Here is a 19,378-nt window from a genome sequence, read left to right as displayed (position 1 = left end):
GAGGAAATCGCTTTAAGGAGGGGTCTGTTTCAGTGGAGGATCAGTGTTTCTCCAGGCCATCCTTCTCCCTCTCCCCCATATTAGTGCTGTCTGCTTGGCTTGGCCCTCCTCCACTAGTTATTGGGCCTGCCTGCCCTATCGTGCCACCCTCACAAAGCAGCAACAACACAATGGACCGCTGCCACAGAAGTCCCATGGATGCGAGGGCAGCAGCGCCCCCCGACACTGGCTTGGAACCTTTTTCGCTTTTTGGCCACTGTGTAATTTTCCCCTTTGGGAGGTGCTAGAGGCACCACAGTGGGAAGGCAACTAGCAGGCACAGCACAGGATTACTCTGCTCAGATGACATCAGACAGCAATTTTTTCCATCAATGTATTAAGTGGTTTGATCCTACATCCAAAAGAAATTTCCAATAAAGGGTTATCTTAAGGAAGCCTCTTCTGAGACAAGTAAAAATATTTTCTTTGGTGTCGTTAAATATAAAGGTGTCAACTGATCTTTCTTTTGGATTATGCCATGTTGGTCCTGGTCAGTCCTTAGGTCCCAAAGCAATCAACAAGTAATACTTGCACAACAAGGACTCAGCAGTAGGATTGCCAGCTTCAGGTTGTGAAATACCTGGAGATTTGGGGATTGGAGCCTGAGGATGGTGGGGTTTGGGGAGGGGAGGGGCTTCAATGCGGTATAATGCCAGAGAATCCATCTTCTACACTGAACCTTTTCTTCAGGTGAACTTATCTCTCTGTTGCCTGGAGAGCAGTTATGAAAATGGGAGATCCCCAGTCACCACCTGGAGGTTGGCAATCCTGAATGGCAGGTTTAACTGACGCTCCAGAGCCCTGATGCCCTAACAGTTGTTCTTATACCTCAGGTTTGAGAAAGTTGTGTAACACTTCAAGATCATGTGTAGATTGTCTAATATGCCTTCTTTTAAAAGACTGGTGGGATTGGCCATGCTTGGTTTGGAGAAACCAATATTATGATAGTCTTGAAATATCTGAAAAGCTATGATTAAGATGAAGTATTCAGGCTAGCAAATGGGAAGCAGAGGACAGGGTATTAATCAAAACTTCAGCTATCTACGATTTCCTTGCTCAATTAAAAGTGTTGGGCTCTGTCATCTGTGCAGTCCAATTCAACTTAATATTTTTGTCCACAAGTTATGGCTCATCAAGAGCTTGAATTTAAGCATCCCTATTGCAATCATTTTATGCATAATAGTGAACATTTTCAAGAAGAACATTTTGCCTCAGAACGATACCAGGCATCTCACTTCTTCAGCAATATATAAACCAAGCTGAAACAATAATTAATAATAGAGCTATAAATCACCTCACCAAATATGTGATATGAAAGGTATAGCTTTTGCCAAATAAGAGAATAATAATTTCCTCCCCCAATTCATTATAGCTTCTGGACATGCTAACAAAGTAGTACAAGAGAAAGAAAAAGTGTTTAAGAGAACTTTCCAAATAGCCCTTAATGAACTCCTTTACAACCATTAGACAATAATCCTTTCATAAGGTGAAAAAACATGGCAGTTGACCAGACACAAACCTTTCTGGCCCCCTCCAATTTCCCATTATTACTAGATCAGAAGTGGATCGGGATGCATCAGCAGGCAGATCTGTTTATTTCCTTGCATGTGATACATGAGACCCCACTCCTTCTAACTCTAAAGACTCTTTTGAGAATTTCTTTCCCTTCCATTAATATGGCACTGACGATCTTGCCAGCAAGCACTGACAGGTTTGTTCAGGAAGAAGGCAGTTGTGGTTATTCCTTTTCTATGGGGGGACCGAGCAAAATCCCAAACTGCCTGATTGAGCCCCTATGTCTTTAAATTGTACCTATTTTAGGCTAGCCAGCTGCAGGCTCAATTGGCCCTGGGTCTTGCTGCTCAAAGGAGATAGAAAGGACTGCATAAGATCCAATGAAGCATTAGAAGATTTAGAAGACAAATTAGAAGAAGTGGAGGAGGAGGAGGAGTTTCTTATACCCTGGTTTTCACTACCCAAAGGAGTCCCGAAGTTGCTTACAACCAACTTTCCCTCCCTTTCCCCACAAGAGACACCCTGTGAAGTAGGTGGGGCTCAGAGAGCTCTAACAGAATTGCTCTGCAAAAACTGCTCTAAGAGAACTGTGACTGGCCCAAGGTCACCCAACTGGCTGCATGTGGAGGAAACGGGAATCAAACACGGTTCTCCAGATTAGAGTCCCCCACTCTTAACCACTACGCCAGGATGCCCATTACCCATCTCAAACTTGGCATCTCAGTAAGGCCCATAAGCCCGAGCCTGCCATTATACTCAATTCAGACTCAGTCCAGAAAGAGTGAACTTAATTTTTGGGGTGGCACCGAGATTCTTGAAGCCACCTTTCTTTTTATTCTGCTGCTGAGAACTATTATGAAGACGACCAGATAGCACCAAGAAGATCAAATAATGTCAAGCTTTATTACCATTGCAGTGACACTGAGGAATGAGACGCAGCCACTAAAACCAAACCCAAAATATGAGAAAACATTAATCATGTCCAAGAGACCATGCAAGTGGCATAAAATATGCTAAAGGAATAAGCAAAGTAATGATTATTTAACTATCATCACATTGAATCGGTTAGACAGCATTCTGAAGGGTGCAAAGTACTTTATAACCCCACTCTGTTTATTTGGCCTTCTTTTCTAAGGGCTCAATGCATACTACTGAGGTTAAAGCAAGACAACACCACGGGGTGAGACCACAAGACGGTAAATGTGCCCCAAACCAGTTCAGGTCAAACACAGTTCGGAACTTGTTCTGACAATCAGGCCTGCCCCATGTTAGATTTCTTTCTGCTTTAAACCACTGGGGTGCTGTTTATTCTGAATGCCACATGAACCAGTTCACTAAATTAAACTTACTGAAAGCAGTTTTCTCATCAGGGGGTTTACACTGTTACAACCATTACTGGAGAAACAATCCAACAAACAAACACGTGTTGTTATTGTTCAAGCAAACACCAACTCTTTCACATATTTCTGTGAGGCAATTAACAGGGAGGTACAGCCAGTCCCAGTTGCTCCCAAATGTACTTGTGTGAAAAGCCACCATCTTGAAAGTAGCATCGGGGACTACCAGAACTATCCAGAGCTGGTCCTCTGAAAGGCCTCAGAAGCACAGTTGTCAGGGATCTCCTGGAATTACAACTGCTCTCCAGACAACAAATAACAGTTACCCTGGAAAAAATGGCTGCTTTGGAGGGTGGAGTCAATGGTATTATACCCAGCTGGGGTCTCTTCACTCCACAAACCCTGCTTTCCACTTCTAAAGATCTCCAGGAATTTTCCAACCTGCACTTGGCAAACCTGCTTAGCAGGCCTCAGTAAGGAATGGGGAAGGGATTAACTTTATCCATTTCCTCCTCCTCTCCCCTTCTTTCTGAGGTGCCCCAGGAAGCTACAGGGTGTCTTCCTTGTCCCCTCTCTTCAGCCATTATGGCTCTTTCGGATACACCCAGTCCATCCCCTCTCAGCCTCTCCTTTGGGTTGGACCTTCCACAGAAGGTTATGGGCCAGTGTGGCTACCACTCAAGTCTTTCTGTTGCTCTGACTAGCCCACCCTACAGGTGCTTGCCTCTCAATGGGTGTATCAATGGCAATGGTGTGCTGGTAAACTATGTGTGCATGTGTGTATATAGACATGCAGGACTTTACTGTACTCCTATTAAGGATGTGTAGCACACAATTTACAAATAATAATAAAATGTACAATACTGCCTATTGTAAATTCCATACAGCTAACTGATGATCACAGATGCTTCTACGGATTTTTGATGAACTCTTGTATCTGTAGCCAACCTATGGTTGCAATTCAACTATGACTTGACAAATGAACTTGCATCCAATACAGCTAACTCATTTCCCAATACATTTCTTGTGATTAAATCTGATATGGGATCTTACTGTTAAACCCTTGTATAAATTATTTTCATTATCAACTGAAACCTCTCTCGATTTCAGCACGAGGGATGCCTGTTTCTGGACATCACCATCTCCTGGGTTTGTTGTAAGTACAACTTTGTGAGTCCTCTCTGTAAAAAAGTGAAGGAGAAAAGAAGTTGATATGGGAAGATTACCTGGTTTTTTCCCTTAGGAGAAGGTCAACTCTTTGCAACCATTACAGATTTTCTTTCCCTTAGAGAAGGTATTGAGACTTCTTATAACAAAGAGGGGGAAATAATAAAGAGGTATTTTATTCATGGTCAGAAATTCATACTTATCCAGCAGGAAGTTAGGCTGCAATTTTGTGTAGACTTTATTGGAGGAAGCCTCACTAAATTCTGTTGGACCTACTTTTGAGTAAACATGCTGAAGGAATTTATGGACAGAGATCTACTTTCTCCTCTTCAACACTGATTTGGAAAAAAGAAATTAACCAAAAATAAAACAGGCCTCTCTCCTTAATAGTAAGCCCCCTTTGACTGGCTGGGATTTACTTGGTCAGCATACTGAGGCTGGTGCTGCACAATAAAATGCCAAGTTTCTGTGGGCCTTTAATGAGTTCCCCCTTGTTCTGGTTTGCCTTCAGGGAGGCTATTCTTTCCAGAAACTGGAAAGGAGAGCATTACCCGGACAGGGTGCATAGCTGGGGAGGATCAAACATCAAAAAGGCAAAGATTTCACTTTTTTTTCCTGATAGACATCAAACATACTCAAGAATAGGCATTGGTCAGATATTAAAAAGTCTAACAATTAATGTAGAAAAAGCCAAGATTCAACCAAAAATATTTGCAAACCATAGCCCTCTAGAGCGGTGGTTCCCAACCACCGGGCCATGGCCCAGTGCCGGGCCGCAAAGGCCCTGGCACCGGGCCGCGGCTCCCTCTCCCCGCCCCCCCCCGCAGTAAGAAACTTCCCAGGCCGCAAGCCTGGGAGAGGGAAGCAGGGCCGCGCACTTGTAATGCGCATGTGTGGCCGAAAACGTGCATGTGCGGCACTTTTGCACATGTGAGGAAGTGCCGCACATGCGCATTTCTGGCCACGCATGGCGCATGCATGCATGCACAGCCAGGCAATCGCTCTCCCTACTGCCGCCAGTCCGCAGCCTGTAAAAGGTTGCGGACTACTGCTCTAGAGGTGGAACAAAAAAAAAAAAAAGGCAGATGACCAAATAACACTCTTTTATTACAAGAAGATGTAATAAATAAGTGTAAAAAGATTTGGAAGAATTTTTTTAAAATAACTAATACAAAGGGAATGTCCTCAGCTACAATTTGGGAAGTAAGTAACGCTTTCATTAGCAGCTGCTGCCAAGGAGAAAAAAGAAGGGGAAAAAAACCCAACAGAACAAAACATTAGTAGAAAAAATCCAGAGATTGGAATGAGAGCGCACACAAAAAATCCAACAAAAATATTAGATATCAGACAACTGAAAAATCCATTACATATGTTAGAAATGGAAGCAGTACAGGAAAAATATTTTTTTAAAGCAAAGGCCACCATTCTGCCTTGCTTTTCAAATAGCAAGGCAGAGTCCATGAGTACTCTCAAGCTCTTAATCTGCCCTGAAAAAGCCAACTCCACTCCATCTAGGACAAGTAGACTCAGTCCCTCTAGATATCAACCTTCCTGTCCAGCTTTACTTCTGTGTTATCTGGATTCAGCTTCAGTTTGCTCTGCCTCAGCTGCCTGACCACAGCCTCAAAGCATAGTTCAGAAACCAAGACAGATGCATCTGGAGGCTTGAATAAAGAAATACAGAGCTGGGGAGGTCACCTGTATGGGCACCTGCTGGGTGAGGTGGCAACAGCCATTCTCTCTCAAAAGATTGTTGTGAGGAGAAAATGGAAGAGAGGAGAACAATGTAAGTTGGGGAGAAAGGTGGCATATAAATGAGGTAAATAAAACAAACATAGCTGAAGATAGGAGGGAACATAAAAGGCAGGATGGCAAGAAGCAGGGAGCCTGTAACGAGGAGGGAAAGAGGAAATTATGTAGAAAGGTATCATGATCCTGGGATCCTGGGATGCACACACATGAAGTTACCACTGAGGAATCCAAAAGTAGCTTTATTGAGATTCTAAGGAAGCAACTGCAGGAACTTACCGTTACAGAGGAACATTGCTGAAGATGCCTCACAGAGTATTCAAGGAACAGATATACCCTCAGCCCCCAGCTGCAATTCCCTGGGATTTGCGTGCTAAAAGGTGTTCCCACAGAAAGACTGTTTTATCTAAATGACAATGTGAAACCATTCTTCAAAAGTCTTTGCACCCAGATGCGAAGAGCCACGCAAGGTCCTTTGCATTCCTTTCAACATTTAAAGGGTACATTAAAGGGTGTCAACCATAAAAGATAATAGGCGCAACTTCGGGTGGGGGGGGTGGAAGGAACAAGGGAGTGGCGAAGGGAGCCTGGGAGAGCCCTCATGGGGAAAGCAGGCCCTCTCAGCAGTAGGCATGTGCCCGGGCTATGGGTACATGATAAGGCTACAGGACTAGTAGAGAAGAGCAAGCAAGAATTAGGCAATATCGGGGCTGTATTGATCAGCTGTTCACCATCCATCAAGTAGCAGAGGAAAGAATTAGGTGTGGAAAGAAAATTGTCATCGTCTTTGTTTACTTCAAATCCACTTTTGAATGTGTCCACTGGCATTTTCTATGGAAGGTATTAGAAACTGAAAATATGCCCCAGAAAATAATCACACTCCTCCAAACAGCCTTGGCAGTCTTCAAACAAAGGTTGGATACAAACTTTTCTTGGATGCTTTAAGATGATTTGGGCTGATCCTGCGTTGAGCAGGGGGTTAGACTAGATGGGAAGCCCCTTCCAACTCTATGATTCTATATGATGGTTCACCAAGTGTGAATTCGAAATGAACTATCAGAGGAGTTCACCATCCAGACTGGAGTGCACCAAGGAGATGTGGCCTCTCCCCTAATATTTAATACTGTAGTTATTACCATTAAGATAAAAGTATTCAAGAATAGATATGGAGTTCAATGTGGCCAAAACATCTCCCTAACATATCTAATGTTTGCAGATGATAGTGCCATATTTGCCAATACAGATACAGAGGTTACTAACATCCTTATGATGTTCTCTGCATTGCCCAATCTTACGGCTTAAAAATAAATGTGGACAAAACCAAAGTCACAACCACAGATGGATCACCAATAAATGGATACATCAGTGAAGCCCAAATAGAGCAAGTCAAAGAATTTAAATACTTAGGCTCATTGGTGCAAGAAAAGAAAGTGTCATCTACCACTGAAGCCCACAATAGGATTGGCCAAGCAACATCAGCATTTGCCACACTCAAATGGTGCCTCTGGAAGAAGACAAACCTCTCTCTCAAGACCAAAGTTTGTCTCTTCCAGACACTAATCCTGCCAATCCTCCTATATGGATCGGAAACAAGGTCTTTACTAAAACCTGACATAAACAAATTCGAGACCTTCCAGATTTGATGCCTGTAGCACATTCTGGGTGTCTCTCTATGTGATCATAATTGAAATGAAACAATTTGGACAAAATGTGACAACCAAATTAAAGAACGAGTCCAAAAGCGCAGACTGCAATGGTTTGGCCGTGTCTGCAGAATGAACACCAGCAGACTGCCTCATAAGCTCCTTTGGCAAGAACGACCAACTGAATGGAAGATCCAACGACTGGCACCAAAGAAAACATGGCTTAAACAGATCAAGGAAGACCTTAGAAACCAGCGACTATCCATATGGCCAAAACTACTGCCACCAAACTCCAAGAGAGTGGCAACATATTGTAACCAAGGCAAAAAAATCCAGGCACCTACAGCAGCATATTAGCTGAGATGACAACCTGTTCCTCCAATTGCCTGTTAAAGGATAAAAAGAAGAAAGAAGAACTCATCTTTCTTGGAGGGAGGATAGGATAAAAACAGTTGGAATATGAAACATTGCAGTGTGCATGATTGAACAGAATGTAAAAAGTGTCCTGTGCAGGAGGCTTTGGAGTAGATGTGTATTTAGCATGGTTAAGATAGCAACTCCCTGAAGATTTTCAAATTATCTCCTTCAGTGTCCTGATTCCAGATTTCCTGCTCCTTTGAGCACACTTCTTCCTGCTTGCCTCCAGAACAGCAGTTGAATAGAAGAATGACTATCAAAAACAGTTAGATCTCTGTTCTGTCTATACATAGTTGTTTCTCTTCATAAATTAAACTTTATTTAAGCTACCTGGTCCTCTACTCTCTCTGCATATTCAAACTCTGCAAATAAAAATATCAAGCAATATGCATTTGTTTGCATTACACAGTTTAATCTTGACTACAACATGAAATCAGTTAAGGCAGGGGTAGTCAACCTGTGGTCCTCCAGATGTTCATGGAAACGCTGGCAGGGGCTCATGGGAATTGTAGCCCATGAACATCTGGAGGACCACAGGTTGACTACCCCTGAGTTAAGGAACTTCTAACTTTTTAGACAGAGCTCGATACTGTCGCCAATTCAATGTATTTTTGTAGCCTCTTGCCTTATATTTTATAAATGCCCAGGCCTGAGGACATGCACATCCTAGGGTAATTCTGCTTTTTGCATTGGTAGCACGGTGTGATTACGGCTGGTAGAACTGCAATGCGGGCCCTATATATTCGGGTTGCATTAGACTGAGGAAAGATTATTGGAAACTCCAGATGGAGTCAAACAAACTGGGAGATCTGGCAGCCCAGTGGCAGATGGAATTCAGATCAGTAAAGATGTTTCTTTATGACATAGCAGCTATGGGAGCAAAGACAGGGTGCTTGGGCGCATTAAAACAAAAGGAGAGAAGTGAAAATATAGAGTAGATTACAATGACAATGAAAAATGAGACAGAGTCACCAATGTCAAAGCCAAATAATAGAAAGCATTACATGATTGACAAGAAATCACGTGACTGACAGAGAAGTTGTGATTTCTGTGGAATAACAAAAGAGAAGATCTGATGGAATGGGTTCTTTTTATTTGCCTTCTGGTTTCGGAGCTGTGAGGATTCTCCAGGCTTGTATTATTAAGCTTTCCTTCACACTTATTTAAACAATAACTCTTCTTAAAAAAAAAACTAAATTGCGTCGTTACAAAAACGGTGACTTTTTAAGGAACAAAAAAACAATTCTCATGAAATTCAAGGAATTTTATTCCTTCTTGTCCTATAGGCATCCCTGGCACAGCACTACAGCTGGCTCGTGTAGCATCATTTTTGATGATAGAAGATGGCGAACAGCAGCATCCTGAGTTACATCTTTCTAAATCCATTGGAATCAGTTGGCTTATGAAGGTTATAACTGTAATTTCTTTAGGGAGTAAAGATTCAGAGGGAGCAAAACAAAGCAGCCTTCAGATCCGTTCCTATGCCTCCACTATAAGATACATAAGAATCTTGTCCCTACTAGCTTAAAGTGATTTTATACGAATTTCCCCCAAAAAATCCTGGGAATTGTAGTTTAGTAAGATTGCTCAGGATCCTGTTAGTACCTACCCACCATACAAAATTAAACTTCTCAGTGCTCCTTGGAGCGAATTACTGTTAAACAAGTTTAAGCTAATCTTGCAATATGGGTTTTTTTGCACCACATATTCTCAGTACAAGAAAAAATGCATATAACAATGCACATCATCATGTCTAAAAGCAGCAAGCGCATTTATTTTGCAATTTAGTGGGAAGTTGCTGCTCAGTGGCTTAGTGACAGAGCACCTGCTTTGCATGCAGAATGTCCAGGGCTCAATCCCTGGCATCTTATGCTTTGATATCATGTAGAAGGTGATAGGAAACACCTCTGCTACCTCTCTGGAAAGCTGCTATCAGTCACAGTAGACCATACCAACTTTATTTATTTTATTTATTATTATATTTCTCGACCACAGTTCTTGGCCCAGCCGGCTCACAGCAAAAACAAAATACAATAAAACCTGACACCCCATAACCCTCCCTCAACTAAATAATACCTCAAAACTAACTCAATGGACCCCCTCTGGCCCAATGCCTCAGGGTAGGTGCTCAGGTGCACAGAAGAGGGACCCAGTAGATCTTCCTTGCCCTGGCCTCAACCAAATACCTGGTAGAAGAGTTCCATCTTACAGACCCTGTGGAACTGTGATAGCTCCAACAGGGCCCTTAGCTCTTCCGGGAGCTCCTTTCACCAGGTAGGGACCAGGACCCTTCAATTTTGGTTATTTCACATGGTCATTTTCCTATAGCCCCCTCCATCCATTCAAAAGGGGACGATTGTTGCAGCTTATTTCTAAGTTTAGAATACTCAAGCTAGGATTGTGTAAACTCTACCTGAACATGAAATAACCCTGAAATCAGGATGTCCAGTTGGTAAGCACAATGTTTATATGATCCACCCACCCCATGTTGCTGATCTAAAAGGGAAAAGATTTCATTTCCCCATCGATCTGTTCTGGTAGCCCCCTAGACAGATAAAAATTATAGAATCCGTGCTTATAGACAGGTGTGCAGTTTTCAATTTAGCATGTTCAGAATCACAAGCACTGATCTCAGATCACAGTGCCTTGGACAGTGCATTGTCCAATGTGCTCTGAAAAGCCACCCCTACGCAAATTTTTGAGTTTGTAGGAACACACTACCTTAGCTCTACATACAAATCAACACTGCAACGAAACCCAAAGAGGAAGTGAAGGTAAATCGCCAGGCCCATGACAAACTCTGCAGAAAACCTCTGGCCACCTTGCCATGTTCCCTTTCTCTCTTGCAGTTTGATGCACACACAGCTGGTGCCAATTTCCTGGCTCGCGCTCCATCTTCATTTCGCTCCAAGCTTGGTCATTTGCGCTCTGATTATCTCTCATTACCAACGACCTTGCTGTAATGAGTTTTAATCTGCCTCGTATTAATTAGAAACATTTTCATTAGCCAACTCGATTTTGGGTAAATAGCTAATAGAAGTGTCTGGGCTGCGATTAGTAATCAATAGGGGCTGTTAAGGGGGAGGATCAAAATGTGTGTAGGGAGCAGCTGTTCCCCTTCTAAATACCGACGAGACACAATAGATTCTTTTTATAAGGCTGCTCTAGATATCTTGGAAGCCACACCTTAAAAAAAAAACACAATGCATCAGGAGGTTCTCCCACACAAGTTCCATGGAAATAAATGGGAACTGCCCAAAAACATAGTGATTTTCCTCCTGAACAGCTCCCATTCATTTCAAAGGGACTTGAGTGGGTAGATTTCCCAATATTTCATCTAATTTACAAACAAGATTAAATCAGAGGGCACAAGTTATCTAGATTTCACTTAAAACAGTTGAACTTTGGCATGTATCTATCAGTCACTAAAATTCTACACTGAGGGATGGAGATTAATTCCCATTTCAATCATCACCTAAGGCTGCCTCACATATGTCTTCCTTCTTAGTTGGAAAAAAATGTTGTTAAAATGCCTTTTATTTAGTAAATATTTGGGATTTTAATGTTCTTTATCCATAAATCCAATACAAGTAAACCAGTCCCTTCAATCAGCAATTTGTTTTTATTTCATTCATTCAATTCAATGCACATTCCACCCCTCACTAAGATAGCTCGGGATGGTGTCAAAATGTTACTGGTTTGCATATCATTATTTTGGTTTCCTTGCTCTTGTTCTTTATTCAGTAATTAAAATACTTATATCCCACCTTTCCTTGTAGCTCGAGGTGGTTTACAAAGCCTAATTTAAAACTTACAGAATTAAATAAGACCCCCAAATAACCCCCACTTCCCCTTTAAAAATTGTCTTCAGTCTGCGTCCTATTAAAAGCCTGGCTAAAGTAAAATAGCCTTGCAGAGCTATTAGTTATAACTGTCCTTCAGGAAGGTCCTTGAATGGCTTTCTGAACTTAAACTCCACTCCTTGTGCACTCCAATGCAGTCCACCAGCCCCCAAGTAGAAGTAGAAATGTGCAACGTGCAAGGAAAGCAAAAGCAGCACTACAAGTTGGTATGCACCATCAGGTTTCTGCATATTCCATGTCACCAAGATGTTTATCAATCAAGACATTACTATTCTAAGAAGATTCTCTCATATCCATTACATTGGTGGGGAAATAGAATTACACTGTTCACACAGAAAACGTACAGCAATAAAAATGGCTGCAGGTGACAACTTCAAGATCTGGGTTTTCAGCATTTTCCTCTGCTAGTTCAATAGCCTTCATCTGAATCGTTGCAGAGTACACAGTATAAGAACCATGTTTTTATATACTTTGTCCTAACAACTATTCTATAAATTTCATTGATAATTACTCAATCTTCATTTAAGCGGTAGTGGTTGCTCTGAGCTGCAGCCCATTCATGAAATTGTTTGTCTGGCAAAAAACCAGCAGAAGTCTCCTGCTAATAAATAAGCCAACTCAAACCTGCATCCAGAATTTGTCCTGACCAATCTAATAACCATTCCCGGGAAATCATTCCCAGGAAATTTAAACACTATGCATGTTTAAATTAGAATAATGTTATACTACCATCCTTTGCTCACTATGCTGGCACAGTATTTCTCCCAGGCTGTTGTTCAAACACTTTTGTAGCACAGAAGTCCGGAACTGCTGGCTGGGAGATCAAAGCCACCCTTTGTTCCTACCGGTCAGCAACAAGACCGCATTCTTGCATCCCACAGAGGCAAAGTCAGTATGTTCCTTTTTTGCTATGGCAAGAGAAGTATTAAGTATATTATGAATCTGAGTTTGCTGTGTTCCCTTCCTTCCTGTCCATGAACCAGTGCTGTGTTCCCAGCACAACATACATGCTGGGCCACTGTTTCCGTGTGTTTACAATGACTTTCTCAGCACTTTTCTTTAGCTTTCTCTGCTATTTGTCAATACTGTTTTTGGTTACTGCTGGTGACCTAGCGACTTTATCTGTGGATTTCAAGCATACACCTTGCAGGAAGAAGAAAAAGAAGAGTTGGTTCTTATATGCCACTTTTCTCGACCCAAAGGAGTCTCAAAGCGGCTTACAATCGCTTTCCCTTTCCGCTCCCCACAACAGACACCCTGTGAGATAGGTGGGTCAGAGAGAGCCCTGACAGAACACCTCTGTGAGAACAGAACTATCAGGACTGTGACTAGCCCAAGGTCACCCAGCATGTGGAGGAGTGGGGAATCAAACCAAGTTAGAAGCTGCCACTCCTAACCACCAGCTGGCTCCTAACCAGTACACCAAGCTGGAGGATCTGATGCATACTTTGGACACACCGTACTTGCACAAGTGCATAAAAGCAGACACTACTCTGGTCACAACGACAATGGCAATTGACAGTATTTGTTCTCTTACCTCTTTATGGAAGCCTTTCAAACATTTTGACCTCCACAAGCTCAAAGTCTCCTAAAGCTTAATCTATCGACTGTATTTCATCCAGTATATGTAGGAAGCCTATTATCTTTATTGTTTCCTCCTCTCAGAAAGGATGGAACATCTGACCTCTTTTGATCCCTGGACAGAGAATTTGCGTGTCATCAAAAAAGAATCAGCTGCTCTAAGCCCAAGTCAAATTAATGAAACTCAGAGGTTAGAGAACAGACCATGGGATCATTTGCAAAATCTATTAAGGGCAACCCATTGAGAATGATTCAAAAGATATTTCTAAACATGGGATTACACTATGCAGTAGAGAAAACTAGATGCTGAATCTAGTAATGAAATGAATTGTATTGACAGTGCAATGCTAAGAGAAGTTCTGAGACCACTGACTTCAATGGACTTACAAGGGTGTAACTCTGTTTAGGATAGCCCTGTGAAGTGTTCCCACTGCCTCATGTCAAAGGACCATTTTTCGTTTAAACCACAGGCTTAAATTTGAACAAGAGCTTATCATAAGCGATATGGGAAGGTATTTACAGAAGCTGCAGAAAAATCAACTAAAGCATTTCAGACACGGTTACTGCAACTCTTGATTCAATATAACTCAAAACAATGAACAATTGGACATAGCGTCACTCAAATGCCAGCAAAATTAATCCGACATGTTTTGCGAACAATCCAAAGAAAGCCACCTGGAAGTCAACCAATAAGACCGGGGGCACAGTTATAGTGCTAACCAAAAATTAAAACTGGGAATCCAGCAAAGAGGAGCTTATCTTAAGCAAAACAAATTCCATAAATCACATGAAGTATGCATTTATTTGACTCATTTACAGGCACTCAGCCTCTATCTCACATCAGCAGAAGCAATAACAATTGACTGAGTACCCATGCCAGATAGAAAACTCAGTCCTATGTTCAAAGCAATCCCTGCTGCAGGGAATGATGGGCATTCACCCCACAACAGACAAAAGGGGCCCTGAGCATTGTTAAAACAGCTGGAACCTCATCAGAAAAAGAGAATCCTCTCGTGGGCCATGACAAGTTTCCAACACCTAGTGGTTCCCAGAAAGACACCTGGGCCCCCCGCACAACAACAAACTCCATCAAGGGAGCCGGTGGTAATGAAGAATTTCCACCCAAAAAACAAACCGCTGTGGCCCCATCCACCTCTAGAACTCCCGCAATCCCCTCTGGGATAACTTGAGTGAAGATGGTGCTGGGCCCTAAGCAGAAGTCTGCCCTCTGAACCAGGGATTCCCAAACTGGCCTCCGCGAGAGCTCCCCAGGGCCTCCCTGGCCTTTCCGCTATATCTCACTTTAATGAACTCAGCCATCAGCTATTTCTGGCATTGCCATGAAAGCAGGGAACTGGTTGCTTCCATTGACCTAGGGGTGGTGTTCTTGCTTGGTTACTGTGCCTAGGAAAGGGGGCAAAGTCTAGACATCTACTCCTGCCTCAAATCGCCTTCTTTCTCCCAGTCTTCCTTGAGCATGGCATGACCAGTTGACATCATTTCTGGCCTGGGTCCAGGGCTCCTTGAAGCCTGAAAAATATTTCAGGGGCTCCTTCACCATCAAAAGGTTTTTAAAGGCTGCTCCGAGCTATGATTCCACTTTTGGGACAACAGCCCTAGTCAGACATCAAAGAGGACAGATGAGCAAAAAGCCAATGGACAAAAGGACAGGATAAGCAACAGGTGCACAAAGAGTACCTAGATTGAGGGCCATAAAACTCTAGCCACAAGAGGTTCATTGAGAAAGGGGTAATTTTGTCCAGTCGGTCCTTTTCCTCTTGGCTTAAGCAAAAATCAAGCAAGGAATGTCAGTTGACCCTTAGATAAAAACAAATGGAATAATGGTCTTGAATTCTCTTTACCTGCTTAGGATCATTCACAAACATTCATGAAAAATACATATCTTAATAAGGTAAGCCTCACACACTGAGCATTCTTAATTCTACTTTTATTGATCAGTCCCTCCAGCTGCCTGATCATTTATGTTGCTCTCCTCTGAATGTCCTCCAATTTGTCAGTATTTTTGGTGGCATTTAATATGCTAATGAAGGAAGAGAGAGAAATGGGATGGATTATGGTGCATCAATGAACACAGATGTCTAATCACTAAAAACTGGGTTGACCTAGAATTCTGAATGACTATACTTGGGCACCTGAGCAGTTTAAAGATTCTCAACACTTCTTTTGCAGCTTGTGAGAAAACAGATTTTGTGCAAGCAGCTCTTAAAACCTGAAGTCCCAGTTATGGTCAATTTACAACTAGAATTAGAAAGATATTTATTTGTTTATTTTTCATATGGCAGAGTTACACACATATGATATATATAAATATACTAGGGGCCTATCCCATTGCATTCCGGAACAGGCACTAGATTGGACAGGAAGTGGAGTAGAAGAATAAGGATGGCCTCCTCCTCCTCCCAGGACCTAGAAAGGCTGCAGGTAGCTGTTATGGAACTCACCAGCAAGGGCAGCTCTCACACAGCAGGGAACTGCAGCCTCCAAGCCTCAGAGGAAAGTGGAAGGAGGAGGAAGTGATCAGGGGTGGGGGACAGAAGGTGATTGGCTGATCACTGGACAGACAGGCAAGCCAGTTGGAAGGGGAGGCACTCAGGGGCAGGACTGCTGCCCTGAATGGGTGTTAAGTGCTGAGTGGTATTTCAGCCATGAGACATGCTCCTCCTCCAAGGTATTACCAGAAATATTAAGTGGAACAGATACTATAAAATAAATAATAAAATTTGCAGGGTACTTCCAATGACGTGCCAGCCCTCTGCTTAGTGCTCAGGGGGAGGGCCCTCCCCCCAAGAGCCAATCAGAAGGCTGGCATGCTGCCAAGGTCACACCCACCTTCTCACTGCAGCTGCAGCCTCAGAAGGCTGCCTGCATTCTCTGCCAAGGCCGCTTCACCAACACGGGCCTCCTCAGTGCTACCAGGGGCTAGCCATTCTGCCTCATATGCCCACTACCTTGGAACTACTGGTGGCTGGGAAGGCTGCCTGTCTCCTCCACCCGCTGCCTCAGAGCTACCGACACCTGAGAAGGCCACTTCTTCTATCCACCCCCTCAATGCTACCGGGGGCTGGGAAAGCCACCTGCCACATCCACCCACTCCCTTGGAGCTACCAGGGCCTGGGAAGGGCACCTGGCTCCTCTGCTCACCACACTGGAGCTATCAGGGCTAGAAAGGCCACCTGCCTCCTCCACCTGCCCTCTCGCCACTGCAAGGCCTGCCATACCACTACTACACATATGAGAAAGAAAAAATAGGAACTCTTTCCTGTAGATGGCATATCACAAAGGATGATGATTTAAGATGGTGCATCTGTGGTTATTCCACCAGAGACTGCCAGATTGCATATAATTTTGTTGTAATTTCTTTTAAGAGGGTATAGAAAGGTATATATATGATGACATACAAAATAGGAATGATTCAATGGAGAAAAAAATTCTAAATTTATTAATAAGAGCTTATACCTTTAGCAGTGTTCTGCTGAATTGTTTACATATAGGCAAAGCTTTATAAATAAGAAAAATAAAGCCCATGGCCAAACTAATCTACATATTGGCTAAATCTGTTACAACTTCGTTCTTTGAGCAACTACTTGCACAATAAATCCTTGATTGCTAGGTACTTCTATTCTTTTCTTTTTTTTTTTTTTTATAATGATTTTTTTTATTTTCATAAAGATAGAAATATAGTCATCATTTGAGAATATACGACCCCACATTGACTCCACAGTGATATAAACTTTTGCCCAAAACTCTAAGAGCCATGAGTCTAAGAGCCATCCACATTTCCACTACATTAAAAAAAAAAAAAAGCCTGTTTAGATATACAAAAGAAAAGTTATTATTAATCAACTTACTTGAGAGATCGTAGACCTCACATTAACTGCTTGATACAATCTGAGAGCTATCCTAGCAGATATTTCTAGGTTTGAGTTAGATGCTTAACATTAAACATTTCTTATAGCACAGTATTAGTTTTGGCCCTGTATCAATACCCTGATAAAGGGAGAGGAAAGTAGGGCTTTGCCTTAAAGATGTACAAAGAAAAAAAATTACAAAAGGATTTCATAATTTCTCCTTATCCTTAATACAGATACATCTACAAACCATTTATACTTGGCCCATTCTAAGAGCCATCCTGACAGGTATAAGTTGAGAGCTTTGCATTTTCTACAGATCAATATGAGCTTTGGCCCTATAACAATACACCAATAAAAAAATAATAAGAGGGGAAAGCCCCATTTTATATTTCCAACGCTAACGATTATATTACCTATATGCCTACTAAGAAAAAGAAACAAGAGAGAAAAAAGGCACTGCTTCCCCTTTTTCATAAAAATAGCAATATAGGATACAGTATATGTTGTTAATACAGAGAATAATAAGATTTCCAGGTTTAGATTAAATGCTTAACATTAAACATAGAACAATATAAGCTTTCAGTCTTCTATAGCTTCTCCTTATCCTTGGTTCTAATACATCTACAAAACAATTTTTGCTTGACCCATTCTAAGAACCATCCTCAGTGTAGGCTTTAGTCCTAGGACAATTCACTAATAGAAGAAAGAAAAAATAAGGGGGGAGAACCCCATTTTACATTTTCAGCACTAATGATTATATTACCTATATGCCTATAAAAGAAAAGAGACAAAAAAAAAAAAAAACAAGAGCGAAAGAGACACTGCTTCCCCTTTTTCATAAAAATGGAAATATAGAATACGGTATAACATTAAACATAAAACAATATGAGCTTTTGGTCTTCTTAAGGGGGTCTCATCTCGAGGCTTACTACATCTTGTCGTTCCCGTAAAATTATATTCTGTCCCATTGGCCTTTGGCGTAGAAAGTGCAGTTGTACTCTTTCCCGCAAAATATGCATCGATAAATCTTGAGGCCGTTGCACCTCCTGGACTCCAGTATCAATACAATTTTTTCCCCAGAGAGATCCTTTAAATCGGTTACTTTCACTGCAGATCCATATTTCTTTTGATTGATTTTTGTACACTCTTGCTTTGAGATGGCTGTATGTCTTTTTAAAAAGGGTGTCCTTATCTGGGCTGCAGAACTCCGGCATCCCATTTTCCGTCTCCAGAATTTCAGATTTCTCTTCTACTGTTGGTTTTCCACCTTGTTTAGAGCTGTCATCAGCCACTGTTATTGATCCATTATTCCTGTTAAAGACGTCTTCCTTGGCATCTTGGATCTCCTTGAAGATATGAATTTCAGATTTCTCTTCTGCTGTTGGTTTTCCACCTTGTTTAAAGCTGTCATCAGTCACTGTTATTGATCCATCATTCCTATTGAAGACTTCTTCCTTGCCATCTTGGATCTCCTTGGAGATATTTTTGATCAATCCATCTAAGAATACTTTGTAATCTTGGGTTTGTATCTCTATTAGATGAGCCAATCTTTTTAACATAGACATGATTTTGACTTTAAAAAAACCCGGCCCCAAACAATTTTACAAGTGGCCAGTAGAGGTCCTCTGTTTTATCCTCTAATGTTCCGGCACAGGCATGTGACGTATTGAAGCCGGTTAAGGCAGGGATTCTCGTACTGGCACAAAGTTCTCGTGAGATTTTCACATTCACTGCTCTTATCTCTATCTCCGAAAACCAAAACAATTACAATAAGAGCTTTTGCCAATTAATTCGAGTTGATTTGAATCCTTCTTCTGCTTAGTTAGGAGAATTAGCCTGCCTCTTAACGAGGTGGCTTCAGGCAGAGCAGAGTAAGAGGAGGGGGGAAACAAAGGGCTTTGATGCAGGAAGAGAGACGGAGAAAAAAAAAGCGAGAGATACTTGCAGTAAATGATGTTTTGGAACTCAGCCGAAGTCCTCCCCTCAGTTCAAAGCGTTCATTTGTGGTAAATCATCATGTAGGGTTGAAGCAGATACTTTAAGATTAAAGAAAGAAAAGAAAGTCCGAGGTAGAAAATGGCAGTCGTCCTCTGGACCTGGAACGCTGACAGCCTATAATCCAGGGAGATATACTCCCTAAAGGATTGGAGACGGCCCCAAGAACTTCCTGGGTAGAAAGGTGAGGTGAGGTTTGC

At 42.0% G+C, this 19,378-nt stretch overlaps 1 protein-coding gene across 2 annotated transcripts in view; it reads right to left on the bottom strand.

Moving 5' to 3' along the window:
- The window catches only part of ADCK1 (aarF domain containing kinase 1), a 126,620-nt gene that overhangs the window by 87,964 nt on the left and 19,278 nt on the right, over positions 1-19,378 (bottom strand). The gene's annotated exons all lie outside the window — the stretch shown is intronic.

This window comes from Paroedura picta, chromosome 2, assembly GCF_049243985.1.
Source record: "Paroedura picta isolate Pp20150507F chromosome 2, Ppicta_v3.0, whole genome shotgun sequence".
NCBI lineage: Eukaryota > Metazoa > Chordata > Lepidosauria > Squamata > Gekkonidae > Paroedura > Paroedura picta.
This window is presented reverse-complemented; position numbering and strand designations above follow the sequence as displayed.